Source organism: Rhinolophus sinicus, linkage group LG01 (assembly GCF_036562045.2).
Source record: "Rhinolophus sinicus isolate RSC01 linkage group LG01, ASM3656204v1, whole genome shotgun sequence".
NCBI classification, from domain to species: Eukaryota; Metazoa; Chordata; class Mammalia; order Chiroptera; family Rhinolophidae; genus Rhinolophus; species Rhinolophus sinicus.
In genome coordinates this window covers 95,899,154-95,917,618 of record NC_133751.1, presented here as the reverse complement: position 1 = coordinate 95,917,618, position 18,465 = coordinate 95,899,154, and the positions used below count along the sequence as shown (strand labels likewise).

Below are 18,465 nucleotides of genomic sequence, written 5' to 3'. Positions count from 1 at the left end.
AGTCGTCTACATAGGCTGGCTTCACATCTCACCTCGGATTCACTGTTCCATCCTCCCTCTCTACTCCCACAGCCATTCTGTTGAAATTGCTCTTATTAACATCATTTGTAACCTCTTTGCTGTCATTGTCAACATGAACTGTTCAAGTAAATCATCATCTTTTGTGTCCTCTAAGCCGCATTTTACACAGTTGATGTACTATCTTTCCTGACCCCCACAGCACCTCATTCTTGCCCCCACCCGCCTCTCCTCATCTCCCTTGCCAGTCCTTTCCTCCCTTCTCACACCCTAGCAAGCTCATGAGTCCCATCACTTGGATGATTTTCTATTTCCTCTGTTTTCCGAGCTTCAGACCAATATAGTCAACAGCCTATTCAGCTTCTGCAACTAGATAGCTAAGAGACATTTCACAATCACATCTAATATTTAAGCCCAAATACTGATCTCTTCCCATAAACCTACAATCTCCCCAGCCTTATTCATCTTAGTAAATGGCACCTCTATACACAGAACACCTGAAACCAATAGCACCTCCCTGTGACTTCCACTCCTGTAATAATCATCACCATAGGCTGGCAATTTTTCCTACAAAACATCTCTTGAAACCCATCTAAGTTTCTCCAGCATCATTCTTCTAACTGTAGTACAATCCTCTGTTATTTCTTCCTGGACTATGGCAACTGCTTCCTCTCCTCTCTTCCTAATTCTGCTATTGCCTTTGATCCTTTCTCCACAGACAGAGTAAACTTTAAAATAGAAATGCAATCATATTACTTTCCTGTGCAAAATCCTTCCATTGGTCTCTTGTTGCAAATGTATAATAAAAGAAAGATAACATCTTAACCAAGGAATATTTGTCCCTGGTCAAAGAATGTTTCTCTAGTATATTATTTAAGCATGCCCTACTCTTTTGTATCATGTGCTTTTAAAAAAAGTTGTAATTACTTTTTTTTAGTCTCTTATTTTTTTAAGTACTCTCCTTTTAAACTGCAATTACCAAGAAGTCAGAGAACATTTTTCCCACTAAATCTGTATTGTTACTAGTTCAATAAATATATCTTGAAGAGATGAATAAATTATTGAAAGCTTCCACAACTATATCCACAGTAAATGCTATCAAATATGCAATACTATAAATATTACCTAAGAAAGAATGGACTTTTATTTTAATTATTTGTAAATTATTTACTTCAACTTTTGGTTCATGTGTGTGAGGGGAATTGTACGTCTAATTTGTCTATCTGTTAAAACCAGATGGAGGTCAGCTGGAGAGCCATATGTATGAACTTTGGAAGCTGATAAAATAGGGCATACATTTTTATTTGTCCTTCCAAGAAAAGGTATAATTTTGGTTAAGTTACAAACACACACACACACACACACACACACACACCTATGAGTCTGTTTCCTGAAACAGAAAAGGAGCACAGTACTCCCACCTACCTTAATCAGCTAATATGAAGATGAAATTATAAGTGGCATAAACACGTGGGTAGGCACTCAGAAACAAACCCCGTTACCACTATCAGTCAGAGCCTTCTCTCAGACATTGGGTACCTTGCTTTAGCCTCATCCTTGGGCTCTCTTCTGGGGGTCACCTGCATAGGCCCTGGACACAGGGGTAGCTGAGAGGCTGGCTGGTATACTCGCTCAGTCCTTCCTGCACTCTGCTTCTGAGTCAGGACATTCATATGAGACTTCTCTTTGGGGCTGGTGGGATGTTTGTTTGTTTGTTTGTTTGTTTTGTCATCTGTTTTTTATTTCAAACTTCTTATCAAAATCATAATTATTACACTGCTAACTTTATAAATGGCTGTTCACATTAGGCTGATTGCTATTACTCTTGGTCTTATTGTATCTTCAATTCTACATTTATTTTACTTTTTGCTACTGGTTCTTGTAGGTTACTATCCATACCATTTAATCTACCTGCTAAGTAAGCTTCATTAGCTCAGGTAATTCACTTTAAATATTTACTCTGTTTTGTAAAGTCTACTGTTATAAGGATAAGACATATAGGATCTCAGCAATAAAGAAATATTTGGGAGAGCAATTAAATTACTACTTTTTCTCTCACATTGGCTTGACAGTCACCCTGTTAGCCCTCAGCAGTAAATACATCATTATCAGAAAAATAGAATCCTTTTATTTTAAAATAGCAAGTGCTTTTCAACTTTCTAAACTTGGCCCTCATTTGAAAGACATTAAGTGTCTTTTATCCAACAACCTTTGCTCCCTGAGGTTTTAGGTTTGTTCTCTCCTCCTAGCTCCCATTAAGAATCATTAAGCTAGACAGAACATTAATCCCCAACCGAACACCTGAAATTTTGCTGGTTGAGAGTACAACAAAGGTAAGAAGTGACCCTTATCTAAAGGCTTAGGAGTTATAAAAGGTAAAACATAGGAGTCCCTGGTCTGGCTTTAATGTTTCTTCAAGTTCAGTAGATAAAGCATCCTGAGTGTTTCCCTGAGACTAGAATAATATCCACAGCAGAACTATAATTCTGATTATCTAGTGCAAAAACAAAGTAGTCGTTTGATTAGTGAGTGTAGTTGGTGAGACAAAGCTTTCAAAATATGAGGTACTTGACAGGGACAAATTTTAGAGTCACCACCTTTGAGGTACTTACTCACAATATTCAGTAACTGAGAATATAACATAAATGTATGAGAGAGCAAGAAAACCATATGTAATGAAATATAGATTGGAGTGCTAATTTGCATGGTATAGATTTGTATTTAAGCAAAGATAAATCATGTGATAGACTGGGATTAGACAAGAAAATCCTACTCGGAAGACATTTATTCATTTTTTTTTTTTTAGTATAAGAAATGGTTTGGTGGAAATTAAAACGGGAATTGATCATACATTGTGGATGTGCAAAATGTGCACCCAGATAGTGAGAGGGGAAGGTTCAGAGAAGTACAAGAATAATCTGAATGGAGAATTAGCTATATGGAGTAATGGAGAAGGAAAAAAAAACAAAAAACACATTGGTTGGGTGAGACAAAAGCAGCTAACCCATTGTTTTAAATAGTAGGCCAAGGAGTTGAACTTCAGTTCATGCACAATACTGAGTCATTACACACTCTTCACCAGATCAACTGGAAGAGGATGAAGGAAAATCAGTGAAGGGAGTATACTAAACTGGCCATATTTCATGATATGTGCTGTGATTTTCAAGATGTACCATGAAACTTGTCTTTAATTTTAATTCATGTTAAAATTATGTTTGTAACTGAGGCATAAGATGGGTATGACCTGGACTAGACTGATATAACAGAAATGAGTCATTGTAAAGAAGACTCATTGACAGGGCATGAGAGAGGTCAGTGACGACTCCAGGTTTCTGACCAAAGGGACGAGGAAAATGGAGGTGACACTGGCCCTTCCTGAGGGCACAATTAGCCTGGCTTTTATCCTTAAACTTTAATTAAATTAGTTGGGGTTCTTTAAAGAGTAAATCCAAAATCACTCCTCTCCTTTAAGAATAATTCTTCTCCACAGCATTGACCCTCCAAGTCAGGCATCAGATTTTATACTTTATTTATAGTAATGACATTTAAATGTCAGCTTTTTGGCCTGTTAGTAATATTTATGAACAGATGTGTATTCAGGGATAAAGAATGCTCCTAAGTTGCACAGGTGAATCCAATTTTTAAAAGATCTTTGTGAAACAAAATTGTCATACAATGTATTTTTTTAATTAAAATATTTGGCCATAATTGTACAAATGGTTTTCCTTGTGAAATTTTTCAAACCCCTACCCCCACAGTCAAAAAAAAAAAAGAGAAGAAAAAAACTAAAACAAATAGAAAACAAAAATCTACATCTAACCAGGACAGTTTGCTGGGATTCATTTAATTCACTTTGGTATATATAAATAAATTCAAGAAGATGCTTTTCCTTTTGTGATGTAAGATATTTGAGTCCTTAGATTTGTGTTTTCCTATTTATAATGATAGTGTTGGAGGTCATTATGGTTAAAAATCACAATAAAGACAGCAAAAATGGTAGTGTATAGGTTAACTGGGCAATGCCATGTTCAAAAAAAAAAAAAATTTAGATAACACAAACATAGGCTAAACACTTGCCCTAACACATGGATCTGTTTTGAGATTTGGTAGCCTGTAGATACTATTTTATAACAACTCTATTTTTATCCACTTCTTCACTACAGAAGGTAACAAGTAATTCCTGAAAATGTCAGGAAGAGTCACAACAATCTAATATAACAAAATCTTACCTTTGGATAGATTTCAAAAACACCTGACTTGTTTGCTAGAGCATAGAATTCAGCTGGAGGCAAAAATAGTACTTTTTTTTTTTTTTTCCCAGAGCTCCAGAAGGCAACAAATTAGAACCTTATATACCCCTCCTTTAATGTAAATGTCACATGAATTTGAAAGCTCCCTGAGGACAAATGCTGTAATATTTTAACTGTGTATTTCCAGAGTTTATCTTGGTGTCTGGCTCATGATAGATGCTTATTAAATATTTGGTCGAGCAAATGAATTAGCAAATTAGGTTGACAGTTTGTGCTACAGTGGAAGAGAGACTAAAGAATATTGAGATGAACTCTTCCTCAAAGTATTATGTGGCTCTAATATGTGATAAAAGTATACACATTCACACACACACATATATATATATGTATTTATATGTATATACACACACACACACACACACACACACACACACACACACACACATATATCTGATGTTTCACAGCATTGGAACACCTTAACTCTCTACTTCCCTAGACTCTCCTTTTGGGATTTCCACAATGCAATTCTCCTGCCAGCCTTCTTCTTTGTCACGAATTTCTTTGGCTTTCACAGTCTCTTCTGTAGCTACACCTTAAATGTTAATTTCTTCAGTGTTTCCTGCTAACCACATTTTCCCCCTTAGTCTAAGTTTCTGCTGAGTGTGCTTACTTATTTCCATGGTTTCTATATCTTCTCTGTGCCAACTTGATGTTCCTAGCCCCAAATCTCTTCTAACCTATTGGCCTTTATTTCTAACTGTGTACTGGATCTAAATTCTATTCCATACATAATTTCTTATATGCTTTACTTAAGCATGCATTTACTGTATTATAATCACCATCTAATAATGAGCCCAACTAAACTCCTAGAGGTTATTTTAAAATGACTTCCTATTCCTTCTTCCATGATAAAAAAAACAAAAACAACAACAACAAAAAAAAACACACCTGAACACATTTCTTCATCTGAGATAGCTCTTGAAGTCCTCCTGACTCTGAGTTCTTTAAACTCTCCTCCTCACTTATATTTAAAAAACCTTCAAGAAGCCTTTTGATGTGACTATTGACTAAAGCTGTGGACGATCTCAGTTTCCTCCCATTCCAATCCTCATTGCCCATGGCTCCCAGAAATCACATCATACCACTACCATCCTTAAAATCCTAATGTAAATAATGTGATGGAACATTATCATCAGCAGAAAAAGAGATCAATGTATATAAGATGCTGTACAATCTTAATGCATTGTATTTTACCCAAACATCTCTCATTATTCCTATCATGGTTGAATTGTGCTCTTGCCCTCAGAATCCATGTGTCAAAGTCCTAACTCCCAGTACCTCAGAATGGAGATATTTGAAGATAGGTACTTTAGAGAAGTAATAAAGTTAAAATGAGGTCACTTGGAAGGACCCTCATCCAATATGACTGGTGTATTTATAAAAAGGGGAACTTTGGACACAGTGACAAGAATAGAGGACAGATAATGTAAAAAGACATTGGGACAAGACAGCCATCTACAAGCCAAGGAGAGAGGCCTGGAACAGATTTTTTCTTCACAGTCCTTTGAATGCATCAACCCTGATGACATCTTGATTTTGGATTTCTGGCCTCCAGAACTGTGAGACAATAAACGTCTGTTATTGAAGCCATCCAGTCTGTGGTACTCCATTGTGGCAGTCCTAGGAAACCAAGATAACTCCCATTTTTACCACTCCCTGCCTCCACACACGTTTACACACTATTAACAAACTCGCCTTTCTAATAATACACTGTCTGTGTAGGAGCTACTTTTCTCTTCTACCATTCAAATGGCACCTCAGGGGAAATTTCCAAGCTGTTGTTTTGTAGAATTTTAATCCTCGGTATTCTCAGAGCTTAATGCTTAAACTCATTTGTAAACATATTTCACAGTGTATCACGGAAATAAAAATATTTCATCATAAGACCTCTTTTTCTCATTCAACAGCAGTTTGTTTATCACCTTGTGAATGCCCTTTAGGAATTTTCCATTAGCAAAGAAAACAAAAACAACAATGAAAATAATAATAGTAGCTAACAATTACATAATGCTTATTATGTACCAGGCACTGTTCCAAGCACTGATAGAATTGCTAGCCTTGCTATGTTTCTATTCATGGTCTTAGACAATACTTCTTGTGAGCAAGGATAGAAAATTATAAAAGTAGAATCGAGGGAGATTTTCTTTTTCTGTGATGTGTTTATTTCCTCAGTAAAAGCATTTAGCACAACATTGTTCTTCAGGCATATTGTGAATTTTGATAGTGGATTTCAATGCTATATTAACCTTATAAATGCTGATTTGTTTTCAGTGCACTCAAATTTTTCTTAGACAATTTGTCACACTGTGAAGTTTTCCTCTTATCCAGTTCTTAAACTTTAGCAAAAAGCAGAATCTTCCTGGTGGATTTCTTAAAACAAATTTCTGTGTACCACCCTAAATTCCTGGTTCAGTATGTCTGAGTGGGGTCGAGGACACTGAATGTGCATATTTAGGAAGTTCTCAGGTAATGCTGATTCAGGAAGCACGTTTTGAGAACCACTACTGGTTGAATCCAGGACCATTAAAAACTCTCACACTTGACAAAATTCTTCAAAAGGATGTCGTTTTTTCCAAGGGGAGGAAAGAAACCAGAGTATGTAACTGACACTAAATATTGAATCAGTTGGTAAAATTAGAAAAACTACTAGGATTAGTTTATTAGTTCTGCTGTATATATGGGGTTATTTTTATTTCAGGTATGTTTGGCAAAAGTTATTAGTTGGGAAAATGTGCATATGTTTTGTGTATACATCATTATACGTGTGTGTATGTGTGTGTGTGTGTGTGTGTGTGTGTACCACAAAACTATTCTTCACAGTAATTTTGTAATTTTGTACATAAATTCGAGGGTCTAATAGAGTATTCTTATTCTTTAAGTAACTTCTTTGAGTTGGGAAAAATAAACAACATAATTATGTTGATTTTTCCTCACATGAACAGAGACATGATTTTCTCAAAACTTTGTTATTCTCTGAGGCTACCCCTAGTGTCCTTAACTGGATATTAAAAAAAAAAAAAAAGTAATACTGACACACTTGGATTTTATTTATTTAAGAGTGATTTAGAGGTATCTCACAAGGATTGAATTATTGTTTTAAGAGAGTCTTTACCAGTATCAATATTTTTTAAAGTGTATAGGATAATTGCAAAATGAGAGTGGTGCTTAGGAAAACATTAGTCCTCTAAAGCAAAAGTGTACAGCTCAAGCATCTTAACTATGTTTATGGCAATAAGTGCATTCAAATGATCATTGAGGAATTTTTATGCAGGTTCTAGTTTGTGGATGACATATTTTAGCCATCATTATATACGTAAGTTACAATAGTGTCACTAAAATAGTGTCAATTTCTTTCATTTTCAACAGACTCGATTGAATTGACTTGTTGAAATTATCTTTCTGGGTTTAGACCCATGGCCTGTGTTACTAGAGATTAAGCCTCATTCTCAGTCTTTTAGTCTATTCCCTCTGGACCAGTGCTGTCCAATAGAATTGGAATGCGAGTCACATACATAACTTCAAATACTTTATAGTCATATTTTAAAAGAGTAGAAATTAGAAAATTAATTAAGATCTTTTTTAACACGAGGTTTTCAAAATCTGAAAATGACAGTGTGTATTCTGCACTGGCAGCATTTCTCAATTCGGACTAGCCGTAATTCAAGTGCTCTGTAGCCACACGGGGCTAGCAGCTACCATGTTGGATGGCACAGGTCTAGAGCACGTCATTTCCTCTTGTGCATTGGCTTGAGAGGAAAATTGTAAGCATTTGTCATGGACTATAAAAAGATGTTTTATTCTTAGCTAAAGGTATGCTTACTAAGATAGGAGCACCATTCATAGGTGCAAGGAAATGGTCCCAGGTTGCAGGGGCTTTGACACAGCGACAATGTCCCCAGAGAACAGCTGGGAAGGTGAATTCAGAGGCCAGTGTTCAGATGGTGGAGGGACAGTCTTTGTTTGAATGAGAATTATGGTTTTGTAGAATCAGAAGTATGTTTCTTTTCAAATTGCTGAGCCCAAATATATGATACTATTGCTTCTACATTTGTTGCCAAACATGGAAGCGTGGTGGATGGACTTCTGTAAGCTTTATCATTATTACGCTAATTGCTTCTGTCTATAATAAAATAGGGCCTCCCCTGAGCCCTATTCCCATTTCATAGCAACTATTACTATGTGAAACCATTATTCTTTATTCCGTTACCTATTTGTTTTTCCCCGGTTAAGGTAAGCTTCATGATATTAGAGACTCCTTGAGTTTTCAATTTACTGCTGTATTCCTAATACTGCTGTATTCCTAATTGAATACCACATGGTAGGTACCCAATTAAATAAATGAATTTTTGTTTTAAACCTTAATGAGTACTTTCAATATCACTAAATATTTTTCTCCAAGTCATCCATATAAGACATAGTGTTTATTTTATGCAGTCTTCACACGTTCTTCCTTTCCTTATTTCTTCTGGCATTGTATGGTGGACAGAGCATAGGGCACACAGTAGAGGGAGTCACCTCTTCCCTACTGACGTTCCTTGGGAAGTTCCACCTAATTCCATGTCTTAGCCAATTTAGTTACTGAATGGAGATGGCTGACTGTATTTATTTCATAGAGTTGTTGGATTGATTACTTAAAATATATTTTAATTTACAAAATTACAAATACTCCAAAATACTAAAGTGTGTGTGTGTGTGTGTGTGTGTGTGTGTGTGTGTAATCATGTATGGATATTGGATACAAAAGACTGTTTCTTTTTCCTTTAATATTTACCCATCCACAAGGTCAACTCTGTTTCTAAATTACACTTGACCAGTCTCTTCTCATGAGCCTATATAGTTTTCTATCTGTAGCAATCATTTGGAAACTTAACTATATGAGAGTTTGCAACAGTATGTGTAGGTATAATTACCGACTTGGTAGAAAATCCTTGATGGGCATAATTCAGAGCCAGGACTAAAGAGAGAATCTAATAAATTCCCATTTAATGGATTTGTTTCTGCATTTTAAATAGTCTTCTAACTTGTGCAGTGTGATTCAGAATATTAATGTTCTCATCAGATTATTTATATTAGGCAATAATAAGTGTCATGGCTGATTAAAAATTTTTAAAACTTCTTTGTTAAAAAGCAAAAGGAATATCATATTTAACAAGGAAATTTTTAATATTGATTTTCTGATAAAATAGACAAAAATACTTTGGAAAATGTTACATATTATATTATTTAAGATCAAAATATCTTGCACAGAGGCATTTTCTATATACTTGAGGAGAAGATATACTTGGCATTCTGTAAGTATCCATTAAATGGATTAACATTGCTAATAAAATATTATTATTAAGTCGCCTAATTTGAAAGTGAATTTTATTTTACCCAAGTGAATATACAATGTCTCTTAGAATGTAAAAGACATTCATCAGAATGAATGAGTGCAAGTAACAGATATCAGAGTTCCAAATGATCTGAGGTCAGTCTCTAACATTTAGTGATTATCATATTTTTGAAACATTGCAATAGTCTCTTTTGAACAGATAGTCCAAGACCCACGTAGCAATCTTGTCCGAAGTACTTTGGAGCACTGCAGTGTGTAAATAGAGGTGCACACAACAGTCTCTCAGACAATGAGTTCTACACACATCTCAAATAGGAGAAGAGCATATTCAAATGGAAGAATTTATTTCCCTAGATAAATAGAGCTAAACTACAATACTAAGTTCTTTAAGCCTTTTTCTTTAACTGTTTAGTTATGGAAATGCTACAATAATCATTAAGAATATTCTATTAATTTGGTAACTCTTCAATATTAAACCCAAATCACTATTAAATCCAAAAGCCAACCAGCACAGTCTATCCACACAGAGTTTTAGCCCAAAAACTGAAACACATGAGTCACTACTGATCACAATGATAACCCACATCCAGAAGTTTCTTTAAAAATGTAGTTGTGAAGTGTGTGGGGGAAAAAAATTAATCTAGTGAAAGAATTCTCCCATGTTTTATATATGACTTTTTTAACTTCTATGTGCCATTAAACTTAATAGAAATAACCAAATTTTTAGAGTTTATATTCTTATTCAAACTTCAGATAAAAGTCAAAACAAAAGTTGTCAGACAAATGTATGCTAATGTTATTTTAACAAGTAATTGAACATGAAATCAATCTCACAGCCATAATGATGCAAAACCCTGACTATTTAATACTCTTTGTTGATACTATATGCTGACATTTAGTATAGGTGCAGATTGTGAGAAGACTAATAATACTATTTATATGTGTAATTATTTAAATTACCCATACTGCCTCAGTTTAATTGTGTTCACTAAATTGGTATGCATAATTTATGTCATCAATGCTATCAACCATCAATCAAAATTTCAGACAGCAACACATCAACTAAATGACAGGGTAAAATGTTTGAGTTGATTCCAAAAAGAGCTTCAACTTTTGAGAACGGAAGTTTGTATCATATTTATTTACCTACTAAAGGGAAATCTATTTTGTGAGTTTTGTAGAAATCTCTTCAGGACTCCATCAAAAATAGCATAATTATGGTAATCCAAAGGGAAAAAGCGTAGAATAAAGAATGTTAATTTGTTTCTTTTTTAATTGAGATATGGTGGACATATCATTACATTAGTTCCAAGTGTACACCATAATGATTCAGTATTTTTATATATTGCAAAATGATCACCACAATAAATCTAGTTAACGTCCATCACCATGCATAGTTACGTTTTTCTTTGTGGTGACAACTTTTAAAATTTACTGTCTGAGCAACTTTCAAATATATAATACAGTGTTATTAACTATAGTTACAACACCATACGTTGCATTCCCAGAACTTATTTATTTTTATAACTGGAAGTCTATACCTTCTGATCCCCTTTACCCATTTTACCCACTCCCCTAACCCTCCAACCCCCATCTCTGGCAGCTACCAATTTCTTCTCTGTATATATGAGTTCAGAGTTGTGTTTTTCTTTAGATTCCACTTATAAGTGGGATCATATGGTATTTGTCTTTCTCTGTTTGACTTATTTTACTTAGCATAATACCCTCTAGGTCCATCCATGTTGTCACAAATGACAAAATTTCCTTCTTTTTATGGCGGAATAATGTTCTATTGCATATGTATATGTATTACACTTTATCCTTTCATCTGTTGAAGACAGGTTACTTCCATGTCTGGGCTGTTGTAAATAACTCTGCAGTGAACATGGTGTGTGTGAGGGAAAACATGTGTCTTTTTCAGTTAATTTTTTGTTTCCTTTGGATAAATACCCAAGGAGTTTAATCTTTATTTGTGTGGGCCATCACCTACTTTGGAAACTCTGTAGAGCTTGTAAGACACCTTGTCAAAATAATGTTTTAAAATATGTATAACAAAATATCTTCAGGCACAAATTTTACTAAATATAGTTATCAAATTATATGATTATGTGGTGTCATGTACATGGAATTTGTTAGCAATACATTAAATGTCAAAATTTAGTGGCAGGACAAATAACTAACAAAATTTCAAAATAATGATGATCAGAAAGGATATGTTGAGATATCTGCAACAATTGTAATATAATAGGAAAATGTCTGTCATATCTCAGCCATAGATACTCCTAAAAGTTCTGTAGCATGTTGTCTACCTTTACAGACGTTAGCGAAACTAAGCATGATTTTTTTTTCCCCTGCTCAATATAACAATCCCCCTGATTTCTATCTGCAAACTCCTTAGATGTATGTGGACCTAAGGTTAACAACTCATGTCATAGAGTAGGGCTTGTATTTCAACAATCTATTTTGTTTTTCTTTTGTGAATCAAGCTATCAGTTTACTTATTTCAGAAATAAGCATTGTGACTTTTTTTTTAACATTTATCAGGCAAAATAGTTGAGAATATTTTACCTAATCAAATAATGTAGAAAAACATTTAAGAACTACATTGCAATATAATTTTTCTTTACATTTATTTTTACTGTTTTAGTGATGTACCTGTGACTCTCTTCATGAACATGTTTTGGAAATTGAAAGTGTTTTGAAATTCAATGTATTAATCAAAATGCCAGGCCATGTTATATAAGTATTTAGCAATCCAAATCATATTATACAGAGCTTGATATTCAGCTAGTATTATATTTGCATTTATACATGGGGAAAGCAGTAACAATTAAAAGCTTAGGACATATGATAAATATTTGTTATAGGAAGATGTCACATTTTTAAGGACTAAAATGAAACTGAATTATAACATTTATTTAAACAGAAAAAACGGAAAGTGCCTAGATGCTCTAAATAATTTTCCTTCCCCTACTTCTCCTAGATTAAATTAAAACCTGCTTTACATGATGGAATAAAAAATATGTTTGTCAAGTGATAGATAAGATTTGAGGACACACCAGTTAAGGGTTGTTTTTTTAGTACAGCTAACTTGCACTTTTTAACCAGTGCCACAATGAGACTCAAGACAGCACATTTCTAGGAAGAGCAGCAAAAACATTTCATTCATATATATTAGCTATCCTGCTCATATTGAAGATCTGTTAAAGGCAATCTTAACATGATTTTAGAGATCAAATGTAATTCTCTAATAATAGCTTCAAAGTATAAATAAGATCAATATTACATAAAAAAATGTTATCAGAATACCAAAAAATATTTCTCCAGGCATTTAAACCCTCTGTGTTAGTTTCCTATCACTGCATCACAAATTACCACAAAATTAGAACCTCAAAATAGCACCGGTTCATTACCTCACCATTCTGTAGCTCAGAAGTCCAAGTGCAGGTTTACAGGCTTTTCTACTCAAGCTCTCCCACTCAAAATGTTTGCTAGGCAGAGATTTATTCGGGAGCTTCTGGGAGAGATTTCACTTCTAAGGTCATTCAGGTAGTTGTCATAATCCATATTTTCTTCTTGGCTCTCAGCCAAGAAGGGCAAAAAAAAGAGATTGAAACTATTTTATATACACTTACTATCAACAAATAGTTATTGAATAATGCCTTATACCTGTTATTACTCCTAGCTGGTAAGTGTACTTGAAAACACACAGTAACTGCTTTGAAAGAATCTAGTTTACACATATATCACAATCATTAATAATTATAAGCAATAAACTCAACTGATAAAATAGCTGATTGTAATTCAAAACACATTTTTTATGAAACTACCATGTGCCATTCACTGCTGGATGCTGAAAACACACATAAATAATACAGTTCTCCATTTTTTATAAAACAGAACCATGGCTAATTTATAGCAGCTCATCATCAAACTGAACAATATCTTTTATTTTTTTATCTGTGACATTAGGAATGTTCTTTTTTTTTTTTATATTAAATTTATTGAGGTGACAATTGTTAGTAAAATTACATAGATTTCAGGTGTACAATTCTGTATTACATCATCTATAAATCCCATTGTGTGTTCATCACCCAGAGTCAGTTCTCCTTCCATCACCATATATTCGATCCCCCTTACCCTCATCTCCCACCTCCCACCCCCCCACCCACCTTACCCTCTGGCAACCACCAAACCATTGTCTGTGTCTATGAGTTTCTGTTTCTCATTTGTTTGTCTTGTTCTTTTGTTGCTTTTGGTTTATATACCACATATCAGTGAAATCACATGGTTCTCTGCTTTTTCTGTCTGACTTATTTCGCTCAGCATTACACTCTCAAGATCCATCCATGTTGTCACAAATGTTCCTATATCATCTTTTCTTAATGCCGAATAGTATTCCATTGTGTATATATACAACAACTTCTTCATCCATTCATCTATCGAAGGACATTTTGGTTGTTTCCATGTCTTGGCCACCGTAAACAAAGCTGCAATGAACATTGGAGCACACGTGTCTTTATCTCTAAATGTTTTCAGATTTTTTGGGTAGATACCCAGGAGAGGGATTGCTGGGTCAAATAGGAATGTTCTTAATTCCAGCTTTCTTTCCAAAGCTGGTAGCTTTAGTCATTAATAGAATGAAATTGAATAATGACGTGAAGGACACGAGAATATTCCAAGCAAACCTGCAAAAAAAAAAAAAAAAAAAAAAGAAATGAGAAAAAAAAAAAAATGAGACCATCAGTTCATATCCCAGGTCACTTCTGAAATAGCTGGATTTAAGGTGCTAGGGTCTGGATAGCATCTCCAGGAAATTAGAAGAAGATGATTTTTTCATACCAAACAATCTAAGCAGACAATTGAATTTATTGTTAATCACCTGGAAATGGATGAGCCTAACATGAAAATTATATACGACAAGAAGTTGCTTACTAATGTCAGCTTACTAATGGTTTTCAGAAACTAAGTGGTTTCATCAAAATTTTTCAGATTTAGAACAATTATTTAGATGAATGATGTGATTAATTGTCTGGTATTCTTTCAGAAACAATGCTAAATAGAAATAGTTAAAGAAGTAAACATGAATTACGGAACTTAAAAATGTAGTCGAATCTCTTTTAAATATTCTTGTATTTATGCAGCTTAATGTTTACTTTTTATATTTTCTGAAGATGTTTTATCAGATATTTCAAATTACTTTTAAAAGTGCTTGCTTTTATGGTAGCCACTAATACAATTTTTCAAATGCATAAAAATGAGAGGAATAGAGTTCAGAGATTAAGCTTCCTCGTTTTTCATTTAAAAATTTTTTTAGAAAGAAAAATATGGAAAGAGAAGGAATAATACAAATATTGTTAAGAAAGTAGCATATTCTCCTAGAATAAAGAGTGTTCTAAACATTTTATCAGAAATCTTATAGTAAAGCAATACATAGTTTCATTCCATTCAATCATTTAAGGTTAGAATAAGGAGACTACTTAAGATCATCCAGTGAAAGAATACTTAAGAATCTCTAGCTCTCCTTTTTCAGAAGAATAATCTGAGAAATTAAGATACTCTTTTTTTCAGGTTGTAGAGCTAGTTGAGAACAGGATCAGATCCTAATATGTTTTCTCTATATTCAATTCATTGCTCTCACTCTCAAAAAGTGTGAATTTGAAGCAAATCACAGGAGAAAGTTTAGGACTGATGGTGAAATTATGTTATCATTTAGACTTAAACTCTCATCATTCTGGGTCATCAGGATGGAAAATGAGAGAGCAAAAGAAGATGGGAAGAAACTAATATTATAGTAATGCAGTAACAAATAACGTACTTCGCACTGTTCTCAAATTCTTATATTCCCATATTTAATATAATTCCTTAAAGGCCCTTTCCAAAATATGGTTATCGACCATTCCTTTGGTCCCTTTCTATTGCTTATTTCACTTTTATTTTTAGTTGTTAATTGGTTTATTTGGTAATTTTTTTCTTAACCCCCTTCTGCACCCTTCAATGTAAACTTCATGAGAGCAGAACAGTTAGTCCACAGCTGGAGTTCAGTGAATGAATGCATAAGTAAATTTTAGTTACTTGCTGAGTGAATAAATGATATTTCAGCTTTGCTTTGATAAGATATAACTCACTCACTTTTACAAATGAAAAACTTAGAGAGCCTGGGTTACTTGTGTGGTATCATAGGTAAAAAGAGGCCAAGCTGATTTTCAATGAAACACAGAGTCACAAAATAATAATTATAATATCATATACTTACATGAAGACAATCTATAATTACATCTCTATATACTATAGATAGAAAAACCTCTGGGGGTTAGGGTAGGATACATACAAACTGGAAAAGGATTTAGAATTCAATATGTTCATATAAGATGAGAATTATTTATCATGTCCATAATTACATTTTTCTTTTATGCAAGTATAACACTTTCAGAAAAAGTATATTTGAGTCTTGTAATTTATAAAGTGGCAGTATCCCTTGCAGAATTTACCTTCATACCTATATGATACCAACCTCTGTGTGTTTTCTAGTATGAGGAAGCTAACGATAGTAAAAAACAGATCATTCCATGGCAATGTGTGTAGTGAGAGTATAAAGTATGTAATGTGTTGGTAACTAAACGTTCCATAAAGTGAATAATTTAAACTTGGACCTCCTTCACAGATTATATATGGAATGATAAGTATGTTAAGTTAAATAAAATTCAGATGTACATAAAAGCAAAGATCACTGATATATGAGTCCTTGTAAAATTCTTTGTGGCTTTTTACAAATGCAGGAATTCTAAGTGTCAGTCAAAAAAGGATGTTGGTGCAGGTCTTGGGCATTAGTAGTGTAAAGGTTCCCAAAGGAACACATGACAACTGTATCTTGGCAAGCTGTATCCTCCATGTTTGGACAAACCATTTGACATTCAGCAATTCAATACCAACACTCCCACTGTATGTCTCTGAGCCACATATTTCTTTCATGTGTGAATTTTTAATGCATAAAACTGCAAAGGCACTTACTGTGTTCTGTAATTATGAGGAAGGAGGCATCTCAGGTTGGTAATCGGCAGTAACATTCTGGCTGCTGTCAGATACACACAGCCTGCGTTCGGAGCCAACCCATAGGCTCTGGCACAGAATGTTTAGTTTTTCAAAATATGTTAGGAATGAAAGATGTATCCCTTCAGGATTAAAAAGAGAGAACAGTAAGGTCCTGAGTATTTCTATAGAGAACACAACTATACGCCTGAGAATATGTGCAAAAACATGCATTTGCTTTTAATTGCTCTCTTTTAGAATCATGGAATTTTAATATCCTTATGGAGTGTTACATTATCAATAATCTTGGGGAAAAATAAATTAAAATGGGGCAATGCTTAGTGTGTTGTTGTGTAATTATGCTCAATGGTACCAGTATCCCCATAATTAATAAGAAAGAAAATATGTTAAAGAATATAGACTACTGACAAAGAGCATCACATCTAGAAATTAGGAAATACAGTCAAGAATCCGACAAGAGGCACTTTGAGCAGGGAAAAGACGGGAGGCATTTGGCAGCAGGTAGAACTGACTCTGACATTTACAGATCAGACAAATGTGGGATGAATCCTTCAACACTCTGAGCCTTGGTTTCATCATTTGTAAAAGGCAGGTAAAGATCACAAGCTGAGGAAACACAGATGGCCCTCAGAATAAAATTTCTCCTCACTCCTATTGAAGCTTGACTTAAACTATTAGAGAATCAACAGAATGTGGTCAGGCCCACATTCTGCCTCTGAGGACAGAGTTCTCGTGTCCCTTAGCCCTCCTGGATTAAACACTCTGCTTTCTTAAAAGGAAGATACAATAAGTCTGTTTGCCTATTCACTGCAATGACTCATTATTAAAGATAATATAGGAGATATTAATTTTTACAGTCACCATCATAATGCCAAATACTGTATAATAGCAAAGCTTTGTTTATGGCTTGATTGGCATATCCTATAAAAAGAATGATTCTGAATAAAAATATAATGAAAGTATTTAAAGCCTTTCACAATTTGGTAGTGACTTTATACTGTCATCAGTGCGATAAATATTTATATTGAAATACCTTAGCCATTCAGCTAATGACAATGGAGTAATTGGACATCCACAAGGGGAAAAAAATCTGATCTAAATCTCACACCTTACATAAACAGTGAGTTAAAATGGATCAAAGATTTATGTAAAAATGTACAGCTATTAAATTTTTATTTAAAGAAGGAGAACATTTTCAAGTCCTAGGTTAGGCAAAATATTTTTAGAATTAAAACAAAAAATCCATAAAAGGACCACACTGACACGTAAACTCTTGCTCTGTAGAAGACCATTTGAAGAGAATGAGAAGAAAAGCTACAGATTAGGAGAACACATTTGCAAGCCACATACCCAAGAGAGGACTAGTATCTAGAATACATAAACTTTCAAAACTCAACAGTTAAAAAAAATGATAATAATCCTATTATAAAATGGACAAAAACATGAGTAGATACTTCATAGAAGAAGACATACAAATGATAAACATATGGAAAGATATTCAACATCCTTAGTCATCAGAGATATGCAACTTAATACCACAATGAAATATCACTACACACCTATCATAACAGCAAAAATTAAAAATAAAGAATACTAAATTCTTGGAAGGATGTGGGGAAACTGAGTCACAGATGCTTTGCTGTTGATAATGTAAACATCGTACAGCTACTGTTCAAGACAATTTGGCAGTTTTTTTTATAAATTTAAATATGCAATTACCTTACGATCACACAATTGTACCCTTGAGCACTTGTC

At 34.0% G+C, this 18,465-nt stretch overlaps 1 protein-coding gene across 11 annotated transcripts in view; it reads left to right on the top strand.

The window, feature by feature from the left end:
- The window catches only part of ROBO2 (roundabout guidance receptor 2), a 1,656,458-nt gene that overhangs the window by 635,363 nt on the left and 1,002,630 nt on the right, over positions 1 to 18,465 (top strand). The gene's annotated exons all lie outside the window — the stretch shown is intronic.